This window comes from Gopherus evgoodei, chromosome 1 (assembly GCF_007399415.2).
Source record: "Gopherus evgoodei ecotype Sinaloan lineage chromosome 1, rGopEvg1_v1.p, whole genome shotgun sequence".
Classification (NCBI taxonomy): Eukaryota; Metazoa; Chordata; order Testudines; family Testudinidae; genus Gopherus; species Gopherus evgoodei.
In genome coordinates this window covers 275321777-275333926 of record NC_044322.1, presented here as the reverse complement: position 1 = coordinate 275333926, position 12150 = coordinate 275321777, and the positions used below count along the sequence as shown (strand labels likewise).

At 45.1% G+C, this 12150-nt stretch overlaps 1 protein-coding gene across 1 annotated transcript in view; it reads left to right on the top strand.

The window, feature by feature from the left end:
* The first annotated feature begins 7375 nt into the window (after nt 1-7375).
* ATF7IP (activating transcription factor 7 interacting protein) overlaps nt 7376-12150 on the top strand; it is a 172152-nt gene continuing 167377 nt past the window's right edge. Inside the window, exon 1 of the mRNA XM_030548102.1 lies at nt 7376-7565. The gene's annotated coding sequence lies outside the window, so the exon portion shown is untranslated. The remainder of the gene's footprint in view (nt 7566-12150) is intronic.

Sequence of the window (12150 nt, the reverse complement as noted above, 5' to 3'; positions counted from 1 at the left end):
AGCTTCCTGCCCCCTCGCTCCACGTGGCTGATGGCCCCTCCCTGTGGCTCCTGGGCAGGGTGGGTCTGTCTACCTGTGCTGCTTGCGTCCCAAGCGCCCCTGCAGCCAATAGGAAGCTGTGGGGACAGTGCCTGGGGGGGGGCAGTGCACAAAGGCCCCCGCGGCCCGCCCTGCCTAGGAGCCCCAGGTAAGCGCCGCACCCCCCTGCCCTCTCCCTGAGCCTGCACCCCCTCTGCTTTCCCACACATCCCCTCCTGCTCCCAAACTCCTTCCCAGAGCCTGCATCTCTCCCCTTCACACACATCCCCTCCAGCTCCTGCCCCTAAACTCCCTCCCAGAGCCTGCACCCAAACTCCATCCTAGAGTCTGCACCCCTCAGCCCCACCAGTCCAGAGCCTACACCCAGCACCCAAACTCCATCCCAGAGCCTGCATCCCAGACCCCCTCCCCCACACAAACTCCCAGAGCCCAACCTCTTGCCCCTTCTGCACCCAAACTCTCTCCCAGAGCTTTAGGCAGGTGTGGGGGCAGAGTTTGTGGGAGCAGGCTCTGGGCGTTCTGGGCACCATCAAAATTTCTACAAACCTGCCACCCCTGCGCATGACACCATCTTGAATCATGGACTCCATTGATTTTTGTTCTATAATTAACTCATTTTATACTAATAATTATAGCAAACATTAATTCAAACAAACACTACCATTAACATAATTAAACATACATTTAGGGCAAAACTTCCCAAGACATGCATATTTTTGAAATGCTTCCTGATTGCCCACCTTGGTGAGCACACTTATACACAACAGAAGAAAGATGCTAACTGCCCAACCAACCACACTAGACATGCTCCGGCCTGGAGTGGACAGGAGGTATTGGATCTTCTGGGCCTATAAGGAAAAGAGATTGTGCAAGCATAGCTGTGGGCATCTATGGAAAGATTGTACAGAGGATGCAGAAAAAGAGGTATGACAGGCATGAATAGCAGTGCCATGTGAAAGTGAAGGAACTACCCCAGGCATACTTACAAGACTAGAAATGGATCTGGTGCTGAGCTGCAGACCCCACCATTACCTCACAAACCACCATGGTACCACAGAGGAGCCCAAGACAGAGACCCCTGACACAAGCAATGAGGAGGTTGGAGCAGATGTGACGGGGTAGTCCAGCCATGTTATGAGCCATTATCTGTTTAGCCAGTCCTGCCAGCTGACCATCAACAAGCACAATGAAGGGGAAGAGACTTGGGTAAGTGCATGTGTACATTTTTTCTTAAGTGTTTACATGTAAAAGGTGGTGCCCAGCCCATCCTCAAGTTAACAAGATACAGGCATAGACTTTTCATTGTTTTACATGTATGAGAAGAGGTAGCAGTACAACAAAGAGAGGTAGAGTTAGTATGTGCTTTTCATTCCCCTCTTGGTGGGAGGGAGAGGTGCATGTGTAGCAGTCTGTTTATATACATATCCCTTGTAGCCTTCTCAGAGAGCTCAGTGAAACTTTCATGGAGATACTCTGCAATCATCTCCTGGAGGTTTCTAGGGATGGCGGCCTTATTGCTTCCATGATGAGCTCGACTGGCATCATTGTGGTAAACAGGTTAATGGCATAAGGGCCCAGGGAGCTTCGGGATGCCAGTAGCAAATGTGCTCTTTGTACCTTTGTTACTCTCAGGAGTGAGATATCAGCTAACAACATCACTGCCTGTGGAAAATGGTGCCAATATTCAGTGCCATTACACTGCATTCATACCCTTAGAATAAGGACCAAGACTTTATTTTTCATGCAACCAAAATTCCCTACCCCCAACTTCTCATTACACCCTGGTGGGCCATACAGACTGTGGATGGGGCTGGAGAGCAGTGCTGTGCAGATGCACTCCACAGCTGAAGTGTCTTGGAGGATTGGTCCTGATTTGAGCAGGTGGTTGGACTAGATGATCTCCTGAGGTCCCTTCCAACCCTAATAATCTATGATTCTATGATTTTTATGGGAATACGGGAAGGTTGTTTTGAAACTTATTTTTCTCTTTCCATTGTGACTGCTTTTATCAGCTGCTGCTGTTGCAGCCTTGAGGGATTGCACCTCCACAGAATGCCTGACCCTAATGAGGAAAAGAAAGAAAAAGAGTAGAGAGGAAATGTTCAGTGAGATCCTGCAAGTCAGTTACTGCATCAGACCATGAACAAGGGGCCTGGATGGCCAACATGGCAGACAGCTTGGAAAATAAAAAAGCAGATAGGAGAAAGGCCCTGGAAATCCAGCAGGAAAAGGTGAAGGAGATGCTGCTTTTCCAATTTTAAAGTTCCATTCCATTATTATTAAACATTGATATTGCATTGCCTGTTTTTTGCACTATTTTTGCCAATCAAAATTCTATTTTTGGAGAATATTATCTTTATTAGTTCATGACATATTGCAGAATGCATAGTGGTACTCAAAGCACACAATATTTGTAAATGTGTAGCAGTACCACATAATTCATAGCTTCAGTAAAACACAAAATCTAATATTTATAAATTTATAGGACCAGCACATTTTTAAACATGCTACCTGCCTTAGAGTGTTACAAAAGATGTACAGTTAATAGTACAGTTAAGTAAGCTATCCTGGTTTAAATCACCTCCAAGTCTAAGTCATTCTGGGTGGTAGTAGTGGTGGGGAGGGTTGGGCAAGAGCTCAAATTAACTGTGCAGTGAATGAAGACATACCCAAAGAGAAAATATGATATGATTTCTTAGTAGACATTTAGTACACACAAAACATTGTAAGTTGTATTTGAAATACTTATGAAATTTTAAGCAGAAAACCTATTAGCCCGTGCTAACTCCCCCCTCCCTTTGTTGGTGTTACATATATTTAAATGCAAGATTTCAACATAATATTTACAATTCTATACTTTACTACCCATATTCCTTTCTGATCTTTCAGATATTTTTCACTCTCTGTAGCATGGCCATAACGTGAAGTCTGCATCTTCTGGATTTTAAGAGCTCTTCACTCACCCTAGAGCATGACTAAGGTTGGTGTCCACTGTGGTCTCAACTGCCAGATTGGAATCTGTCAGCAGCAACCTCATGGCGCAATGAGTGGTCTGCAAAAGACTTATGGAATGGTTTCCTTGCCACTGATCCAACCATTCAACTGCCAGAATTTTACATGCCATGTCACCTTTGGACTCAGTTGAACAGGTTCCAAACTGGCCAAGGAATATGTGCAGCCAACTTCTATGCAGGGATTCTGTGCGATGACCCACTTAGTCACTGCGATCTCCATCAGTCAATGGTGCATGTTGTTGAGTGTCAAATGACTAGATTTCATGGTGGCCTTAGGGCTCTTCATTTTGCTGATGACGCTGCTGTTGAGTGGCTTGACAAGCACTTAGAAGGGATCGAAAAGAACTCAGAGGCTGTCATTTTTCACAGTGCTTAAAAGCCTTGTCAGCAAACAAGTCTGGGGATCCTCACAGCTAGCAGCAATTCAGTCTTTGGGCTAATAATTGACGGATCTCTTCAGATGCTGATTAAATAAAGATCTATAGCCTGTATCCAAAGTGGCACAGGTGTTGGGATCAATGTATACAAGATATCCCTAGATATCATGAAGATATCTCTAGATGTCTATAAGGCTGTCTTTAGGGCACTATCCTTTCCCCATGGGCAAGAATTTACAAGTCTTTTCCTCACTACGTCTGCCCTGTTTTCACTTTAACTGGGACAAAATGTAGTGATGTTAACAAACCGCTTCTCACAGCAGATTTACTCAGCCCCAGGAAGCCTGGGGACAAAGTAAGCACTGAATGGGGGTGGGGAGGCGAGGGAACCTAGTGAGCCTGGGGGCTGAAGTCTGAAGCCATGCGGCCAGGGACCAGAGTCCAAATCTCTATAGCTGGAACCTGCTGCCTGCACCCCGGGCTGAAGTCTATCTGACCCCACTGCCTCCGGGAAGGCAGGGAACGCACTGGCTGCCTGCTTCTCCAGTGTTTGTGTTTCCAGAGGAGTGCAAGGCACAGTCCCTGCTGGGAATCCTAGGGGAGAGGCCACTGCTTTGTCTCCCCAGCCCCCAATCACTGATGAGGAGGCTATGACCACAAGAGAAGCCCGTGGTGGCCCAGTTTAAAGCCATTAGAATAGATACACAGATATTCTGCAGGCTGGGTACTCTCTAAGGACAGCATGTTCCCCTCCTAGCTCTCCCTCTGTCTATAAACCACAGTGGGTCACACAAGGTGGTACAGGTATGAGGATCCAACTGTCACAGCAGATTCCTCTCTTAATCTTGTCTTACTCAGCCACTGAATCCATCAGGCTGTCTTTAACTACTATATTTAAAAAACCTCCCTCAGACTCCTTCCCCCAGAGCTCTGATTGTCTCAACTCTCAAATGTGAATGTGTGGAAACTGAAATAATGCTTTCCCTAAATGAAAACTTACTATACAGCTTCAGAAACTGCCATGTCCTATTTATGGATATTTTTAGACCTCTGTTGCCCTACCCTTTGGTCATAAACAAAGCCAGCTGATTCAACTAAAATCCACATGTCCTCCCTATGGCTTCTCTCCCTTGTGGAGGTGTATGTGTGTAAAATAAAAATAAAAATTTGATGCCATATTATAAAACATGTGGGTTATATAACCAAATAGATGTTGCTGCCCTGCCAAAGAACAGAATTTTGGTCAGTATATTTTATTTGACTGAGGACACAGATGTTAGTACTGTGTTTATAGCATAGCCACTCATTTAAATACCATTTCCACTCAACCTGGAAGGGGAACTTACTTTCTCTTACCCATAGTAAAACAGGCCATATTTCTGCATTGGTCCAGTATGGTATGTATTTGATAAGAAAAATATTAGATACTAAGAAAAACAGAAAATTTTAGTGATTGCAAAACATACTCTAGTTCACCATAGTAATGCTCAGCATATGTACAACACTTTACATTTCAAAAATCTGAATTAGGTACTGTTTTTTGTTTGATGGTAATATAACTTCAGACTTCTAATCATGTAAGTCAGGAAGGATCCCTAGTATTGGCAGAGTATGTAAAAGGCATCAAGATAGAGAGAGGGGGGATGGGATGTGTCAGGGAGAGGATAAATACACACACTCCAGACTGTAGTTTCTGCTTCAGGTTGCCAGTGATTTGCTATGTGACCTTGCAGAAATCACTTAATCTTGCTGCTGTTTGTTAGACAGTAACAATGTGCTCAGTGCTGTACAAGGCAGTAACTACAGACAGCTCCTGCCCTGAAGAGGCTAGAGTACATTTTCTGCTCTGTAAAATAGGATCAACAACTTACCTTGTCCCTAGGAATGTAGCTAGGAGAGCTACTATACTGTCTGTTGAGCATACTGCATGCTTCAGGAGGAAAGGGACAAGTGACTCTTTGGGGGCCACTGCTGCTCTGAGGGTATGGCTACACTTAGAGCTGTACAGCGCTGCCACGGGAGCGCTCCCGCAGCAGCGCTTTGAAGTGCGAGTGTGGTTGCGGCACCAGCGCTGGGAGAGAGCTCTCCCAGCGCTGCAGGTACTCCACCTCCCCGTGGGGATTAGCTTGCAGCACTGGGAGCTGTGTTCCCAGTGCTGGGGCACTGTTTACACTGGCGCTTTACCGCACTGTAACTTGCTGCACTCAGGGGTGTGTTTTTTCACACCTGTGAGTGAGAAAGTTGCAGTGCTGTAAAGCAGTGTAGCCAAGCCCTAAGGCCATGTCTACATCTAAAATTTTGCAGCGCTGGTTGTTACAGCTGTATTAGTACAGCTGTATAGGGCCAGCGCTGCAGAGTGGCCACACTTACAGCAACCAGCGCTGCAAGTGGTGTTAGATGTGGCCACACTGCAGCGCTGTTGGGCGGCTTCAAGGGGGGTTCCGGGACGAGAGAGCAAACCGGGAAAGGAAACCAGCTTCGCCGAGAGCAAACCGGGAACGCCGCGGTTTGCTCTCTCGGTCCCGGAGCCAGCCAGCAAACCGCAGGGAAGGAGACCTGCTTGCTCGGGGTTCCGGGACCGAGGGAGCAAACCGGGAACGCCGCGGTTTGCTCTCTCGGTCCCGGAGCCAGCCAGCAAACCGCAGGGAAGGAGACCTGCTTGCTCGGGGTTCCGGGACCGAGAGAGCAAACCGGGAACGCCGCGGTTTGCTCTCTCGGTCCCGGAGCCAGCCAGCAAACCGCAGGGAAGGAGACCTGCTTGCTCGGGGTTCTGGGACCGAGAGAGCAAACCGGGAACGCCGCGGTTTGCTCTCTCGGTCCCGGAGCCAGCCAGCAAACCGCAGGGAAGGAGACCTGCTTGCTCGGGGTTCCGGGACCGAGAGAGCAAACCGCGGCGAAGCTGGTTTCCTTTCCCGGTTTGCTCTCTCGGTCCCGGAACCCCGAGCAAGCAGGTCTCCTTCCCTGCGGTTTGCTGGCTGGCTCCGGGAAAGCGAAAGCAAACCGCGGCGAAGCTGGTCTCCTTTCCCGGTTTGCTCTCTCGGTCCCGGAACCCCGAGCAAGCAGGTCTCCTTCCCTGCGGTTTGCTGGGTGGCTCCGGGACCGAGAGAGCAAACCGGGAAAGGAAACCAGCTTGATTACCAGAGGCTTCCTCCTTCCACGGAGGTCAAGAAAAGCGCTGGTAACTGTCTACATTGGATTACCAGCGCTGGATCACCAGCGCTGGATCCTCTACACCCGAGACAAAACGGGAGTACGGCCAGCGCTGCAAACAGGGAGTTGCAGCGCTGGTGGTGCCCTGCAGATGTGTACACCTTCAAAGTTGCAGCGCTGTAACTCCCTCACCAGCGCTGCAACTTTCTGATGTAGACAAGCCCTGAGACACAGAACTAATGCTGCCTGTTCATGCTGGCAGAGCTGCTCTGCTCTTCTGCCCAACACCGCCCTTACCTCTGCCAGGCATAGCCCTGATGCCCACCCAACTCCATGCCCCCCCCCGACTCTAGCCCCCCCCTCCTTCTGCCCACCTCAGCCTGACTCTGCACCCCCTCACCCCAACTCTGCAACCCAACTCTACACCCCTTTCCCTACCCACCCACCACTACAGCCCCCTGCCCCCCACCCTTGATAGCCAGGACACCTCCTGCCCCCCAAGACACTCCCCATAGCCCCCCAGGCAGGGGCACCTGTACCACAGCCCCAGAGCTGCAGTGAGGAATCCCTTTGCCAGGCAGGACTCGTCGCTACAATGAGCGGCCAAGCTCAACCCGCGCCGCGTGCTGCCGCGTTCCACCTTAAATCCCGGCCAGAGCTTGCACTTCACCATCAGTAACCTTCCGCGGCCACCCGAGAGGGGGTGGAGCCACACGCTTATTTAAATAATACTGTGGCTGATTTGCATGCCACCAAGATGGCCGGCGTTCGGATTGGCCAGCTATGAAACAGCCCCCACGGCCGATCCCACATAGGGGCGTGGCCAGTGATCAGAGGGCGGGGATGTGGGGCTCATTTGCATAACGGCCCGGCGTGTGCAGTTGGGGGAAGGCGGCAGTATAGGGTTCTGGCTTTGAATCTGTGGCGGAAGCGGCGAGAGACGGGAGCGCGAGCGCTGAGGCTGTGGCGGGATTCACGGACACAGGTACAGCCCGGGCTGCGACACCGGGCTTGTTTTGTCCCGACAGCGGCAGCATTTTGTCGCGAACCCTGTCCCGCGCCGCGGTACCCGCGCAGCGCGCATGCGTCGGAGCAGCAGCGATGCAAACGGGTGGACTGCATGGGAGCACGTGACTGAGCTCCAGTGCAGCCTCCTCCGCGCATGCGCGTTGCTTTATCCTGCGCTGAGGTTGCTGCAGGTGGAGAGTGGGTAATAAGGGCGCTTCCTTCTTCCTCTCAGGTTCGGGATCTTCTCTGCAAGGGCTGTCGTGGGCCACAGGTAGGTGCCAGATGGGCGGGGCGTAGCGTAGCTGGGGCTCAGCACTGACTCTCTGAGGACATCACCATTTGGGGAGCAACAAGCAGATGCCTCTGGCTCCTGCTGGGCGCAGGGGACTGGAAGCTGCTGCCACAGATTCCTGCCCTTGCCCTTATGCATGGGACCTGAGAAGAAGTTTTCCTGCACCTTGAGCTAAGAAGAGCGCTTGTGGGGAATAACCTGGGGGGATGACAGTAATTAGTGAAGGTGGCTGTAGGAGGTCAGTGATGGGTCAAGATGAGCAAGGTCTCAAAAGCAAGTGTTTCCAGGCTCATTTCTGATCTGGTAATATTATTATGCATGAAAGTGTTGATGCATTTATAAATGCCATAAACAAGGTCGTTGATGTCTTACTGATCTGTGAAGTGTCCAGGAGAAAACCATTCCTATTGTTAAACTCCTTAATACCTTAATATGTGTTACCACAAATACTGCTTTTGAAAAGATTTTTGTAGCAGAGGTTAACTTACTAAAAATGAGGGCATTTCCACATTGAAATGGGAAAGTTGGCATAGCTATGCATTATTTAAGTTGCACCATAGCTATTGTACAGTAGTTTAGGTGAACTGAACAAAGAACAGAATCTCTGCCTCAAGTTGCAGTGAGGCCCACATAGAACAAATGTGACACAGAACAAACTGCTGGGCAATAAAATTGATCCATAGTCTTTGTACATAAAGCGCAGAGTTCCAAGTTTTAGAATTAATCGTTTAACTCATATGTCCAAAAATATGTTGTAATTTTGTACTTGGTGCATTTAGTTGAGACATGGCAAGCATGTTAAAAGTATTGCAGTTGTCTTCATTCTTTATTTCTCCTAGTTGGTATGTTTCTTCCCGATTACTTTTTTAGTGCCTGTCAGATATTCTAGTAAAGATATTGCTACTGGCTCTGGTATTGCATAATATTTCATCCTATTGTACTGCTCATGTGACTTGTTTGATAACATTCTTCAATTGTAAAGATGTAGGTTAAAATGGAGGAGGGGAACATAAACATTCCACACTTCAATGGTGGGGGAGAGGCTGTCAAGCTTAATATTGCTACCTTCATGCAGCCCCAGACAAACAACGCTTGTGTGTCTAGACATCATAATTAAGTCTGTCTATAATTGTCAGTAATCAGACAATACATTAAAAGTAAATATATAATTGGTCAATTTCCTCAAGTAAATGTAAGTAAGCATAACATTTTTATGAACTATGTACTTTCAACTGAATTACTGCATACAACAGTAGTACAGTATAACTTCACTTTGTTGACAAGATATTTTGAATTATTCCATAAATTCAAATACATCTTTGGTATCATATGTAAAATAACCTAACTGTTCCAAATAAAACTTCCGCAGAAGTTAATACTGGATAGATATTTAGATTCTGCCAGGGAAGGTTGGAGAACGTAGTTAATAATACTTGCTTAAATTTCGCTGGTCTCAATAAGATATAGCGCCAGCTAAATAAATAAATTAAATATAGAATTGATCAGAATGTAAGCAATAAGCATTACTTTATCTAATCCAAGAATTTCTAGTATGTGGTCCTATGTGTGGAAAAAGAGCGTCAGATTGAGGAGCAGGAATTCTCTAGTTCTAAATTCAGTTCTGCTACTTGCTGTGTGATCCTGGGTACGTAATGTAACTTCTGTCAGTTTACCCATTTTACAGATGGGAATGATAATAGTTTACAAAGATATTGTAAGGATTTGTTTGTTGACATTTGGATAGTGCTTTATACAGTTATTTAAGTGTCACAATTTTTTTTTTTTTAAATCTTGCTGGTCATGGCAATATTTTTCACATTTGAAAACCTTATGATTCTTATACGTGTTGTAAATAGCAAATTTTTTTAATGTACTCATGGATCAGAAAAATGGTATCAGATGTTACTCCTTTCGAATTGCAACTAGTTTGTCATAGACACACACTAATATTAATACTGTATACGGAAACATCATTTTGTGTGTGTGTTGGTACGGTCATTACAAATAAGTCAGTTTTGTTTTGTTTTATAAAGTTGGGAGACCTTGAAGCTCAGACCAAATTGCGCTTATCTGTGTTTTTTGCAAAGAAGAATTACCGCTTTAATAGAAACTCATTTGCTTTAAACAGTGTAACAAGTATGTTGTTTAAAGGGGACTAGCTAGAGATACTGAAGAAGTCCCTATTGTGATATTTTGAACTGTTTTATGTGTTGCTGTGAACACTAATTTAACATGGGTCTCTTGAATTATAAAGGACATTGGCTTTCAAAGTTTTCATTTCGCAGACCACAGGTTGACAACCACTGTTTAATGGGAACAACAGCCTTTTGTGGACCCCTTAGACATTGTCTGCTGATCCCTGTGGGTCCACAGACTACAGGTTGAAAACCACTGCCATGGGGGAAAACCTCATCAGAAGTTATGCTCTTAATTTCTCATATCTGAACCATCTAAATGGTTTTCATTGAAATATTAGTCCTATAGACTTGCACACATCCAATCATTTGTGGCAGCCACATTTAATCTTCAGTGTTTGCCAATTCCTTCTACTATTAAGTTGTGTCCATTTCACCTACTTAGATGTTAAACATCAACTGCAGTGCATTAATTTCCCTGTTGAAAGGCCCTCTTTGTAATGTTTCCAGCCACCAAAAGCTTGGAAGTACTCACTCTCACTGATATGTCTGTTTCCTGCTTGGTATGGGATGATGCTACTAGCCAAGTGTTCCGGCTGGCTATTTTCATTTTTAGGATTAAAATTGTTGAAGAAACTTTTTAAAAAAAAAAAAGGGCAGGGGGGAGTAGGGGGGAATAAATTTATTTCTTAGTTCATCAGAGCTGCTGTAATTTAAACATGTAAAACAAAACAAACTTTGAAAATTTTTTTTCACTAATGTATTTGAGAAAAAAGATTTAAAAAAACTGAATAGTCTTTTCAATATGGTATCTTTTTTCTTTAATATGTTTTTCCGTCTGTTACGAAGAAGTATAGGCTAATCTAAAACAAAGAGCAGTTGTTATACAACGTGCTAAATCTGTTTTTTTTTATTTTTTTTATTTTTTAAAAATATACTTAACCATTTCCCAAGGCCAGTTTTTTCTATATGAAAAGTTAGTAGTTAGGTTTACTACTGTGCTTACTAATCAATAGGAACTGCTATGCCAAATGTCTTAAGGATATTTACACTATGAAACTTAATAAGGAATATATGTACAAAAAAAGTACCATGCCAATAATTCACTATTATTGAAAATAGTTTGTGGTTTTAATAAGATTTCTCCATTTGTCACTCACCTAATAATTCTGTTTTGTCCTCCAGTCTTGTGTTTATAAAATCATTTTGTTGTTGTTGAAGTTACTATGATGTCACAAATTCAATATTACAACTTCCCTAAAAATCTAAAAAGAGAAAATGAGCTGTGAGATTGGAAAAAAACAGGTTTTTTCTATTTAAAAAAAAAATTGGTGAAAGTGGCCAGGGGAGAATATTTGTAAAAGGTATTGTTGGATCCAACATTTTGAAAAACTTTACTGGTAATAAAGCTTTTATGTGCTCGTTTAAACAGCTGTCACCTCCTATGTCAGAGGGGGTTGTAGTGCATTGATGAGGAAAGTTTTTACCTTAGTCTTTTTTTATTTGTAGTCTGTAGAAGATGAATGTGTTATAAATATCCAAGTATATATAATTGGGACTCTGTGTGTGACAGTGGATTTTTTCCATGCCTCTTTGAACTTGGCATCCTCTTGTGAGGCTGCCTACCAGCTTTTCTCAATTTACACAGCAATTGATAGTACATTAGGTATTTAGCACAAGTGAAATTATTATTTATATATATATTGCAGTAGTACCTAAGAGCTTCATAAGAATGGCTATCCTGGGGTCAAATCAATGGTCCATCTAGCCCAGTGTGCTGTGTTCTGACAGTGGCCAATGCCAGGTGCTTCATAGGGAATGAACAGAACAGGCAATCATCGAGTGATCCACCCTCAGCTTCTGACAAGCAGAGGCTGGGGGACACTCAGAGCATAGTGTTGTGTCCCTGCCTATCCTAGCTAACAGCCATTGATGGACCTATCCTGCATGAACTTACTTAGTTTTTTTGAACCCTGTTATAGTTTTGACCTTCACAGCATCCCCTGATCTATAGTTTGATTGCGTGTTGTGTAAAGACATTTTTCCTTTTGTTTGTTTTAAACCTGCTGCATATTAATTTAATTGGGTGACTCCTATTTCTTGTGTTACGTGAAAAAGTAAATAATATTTTCTTA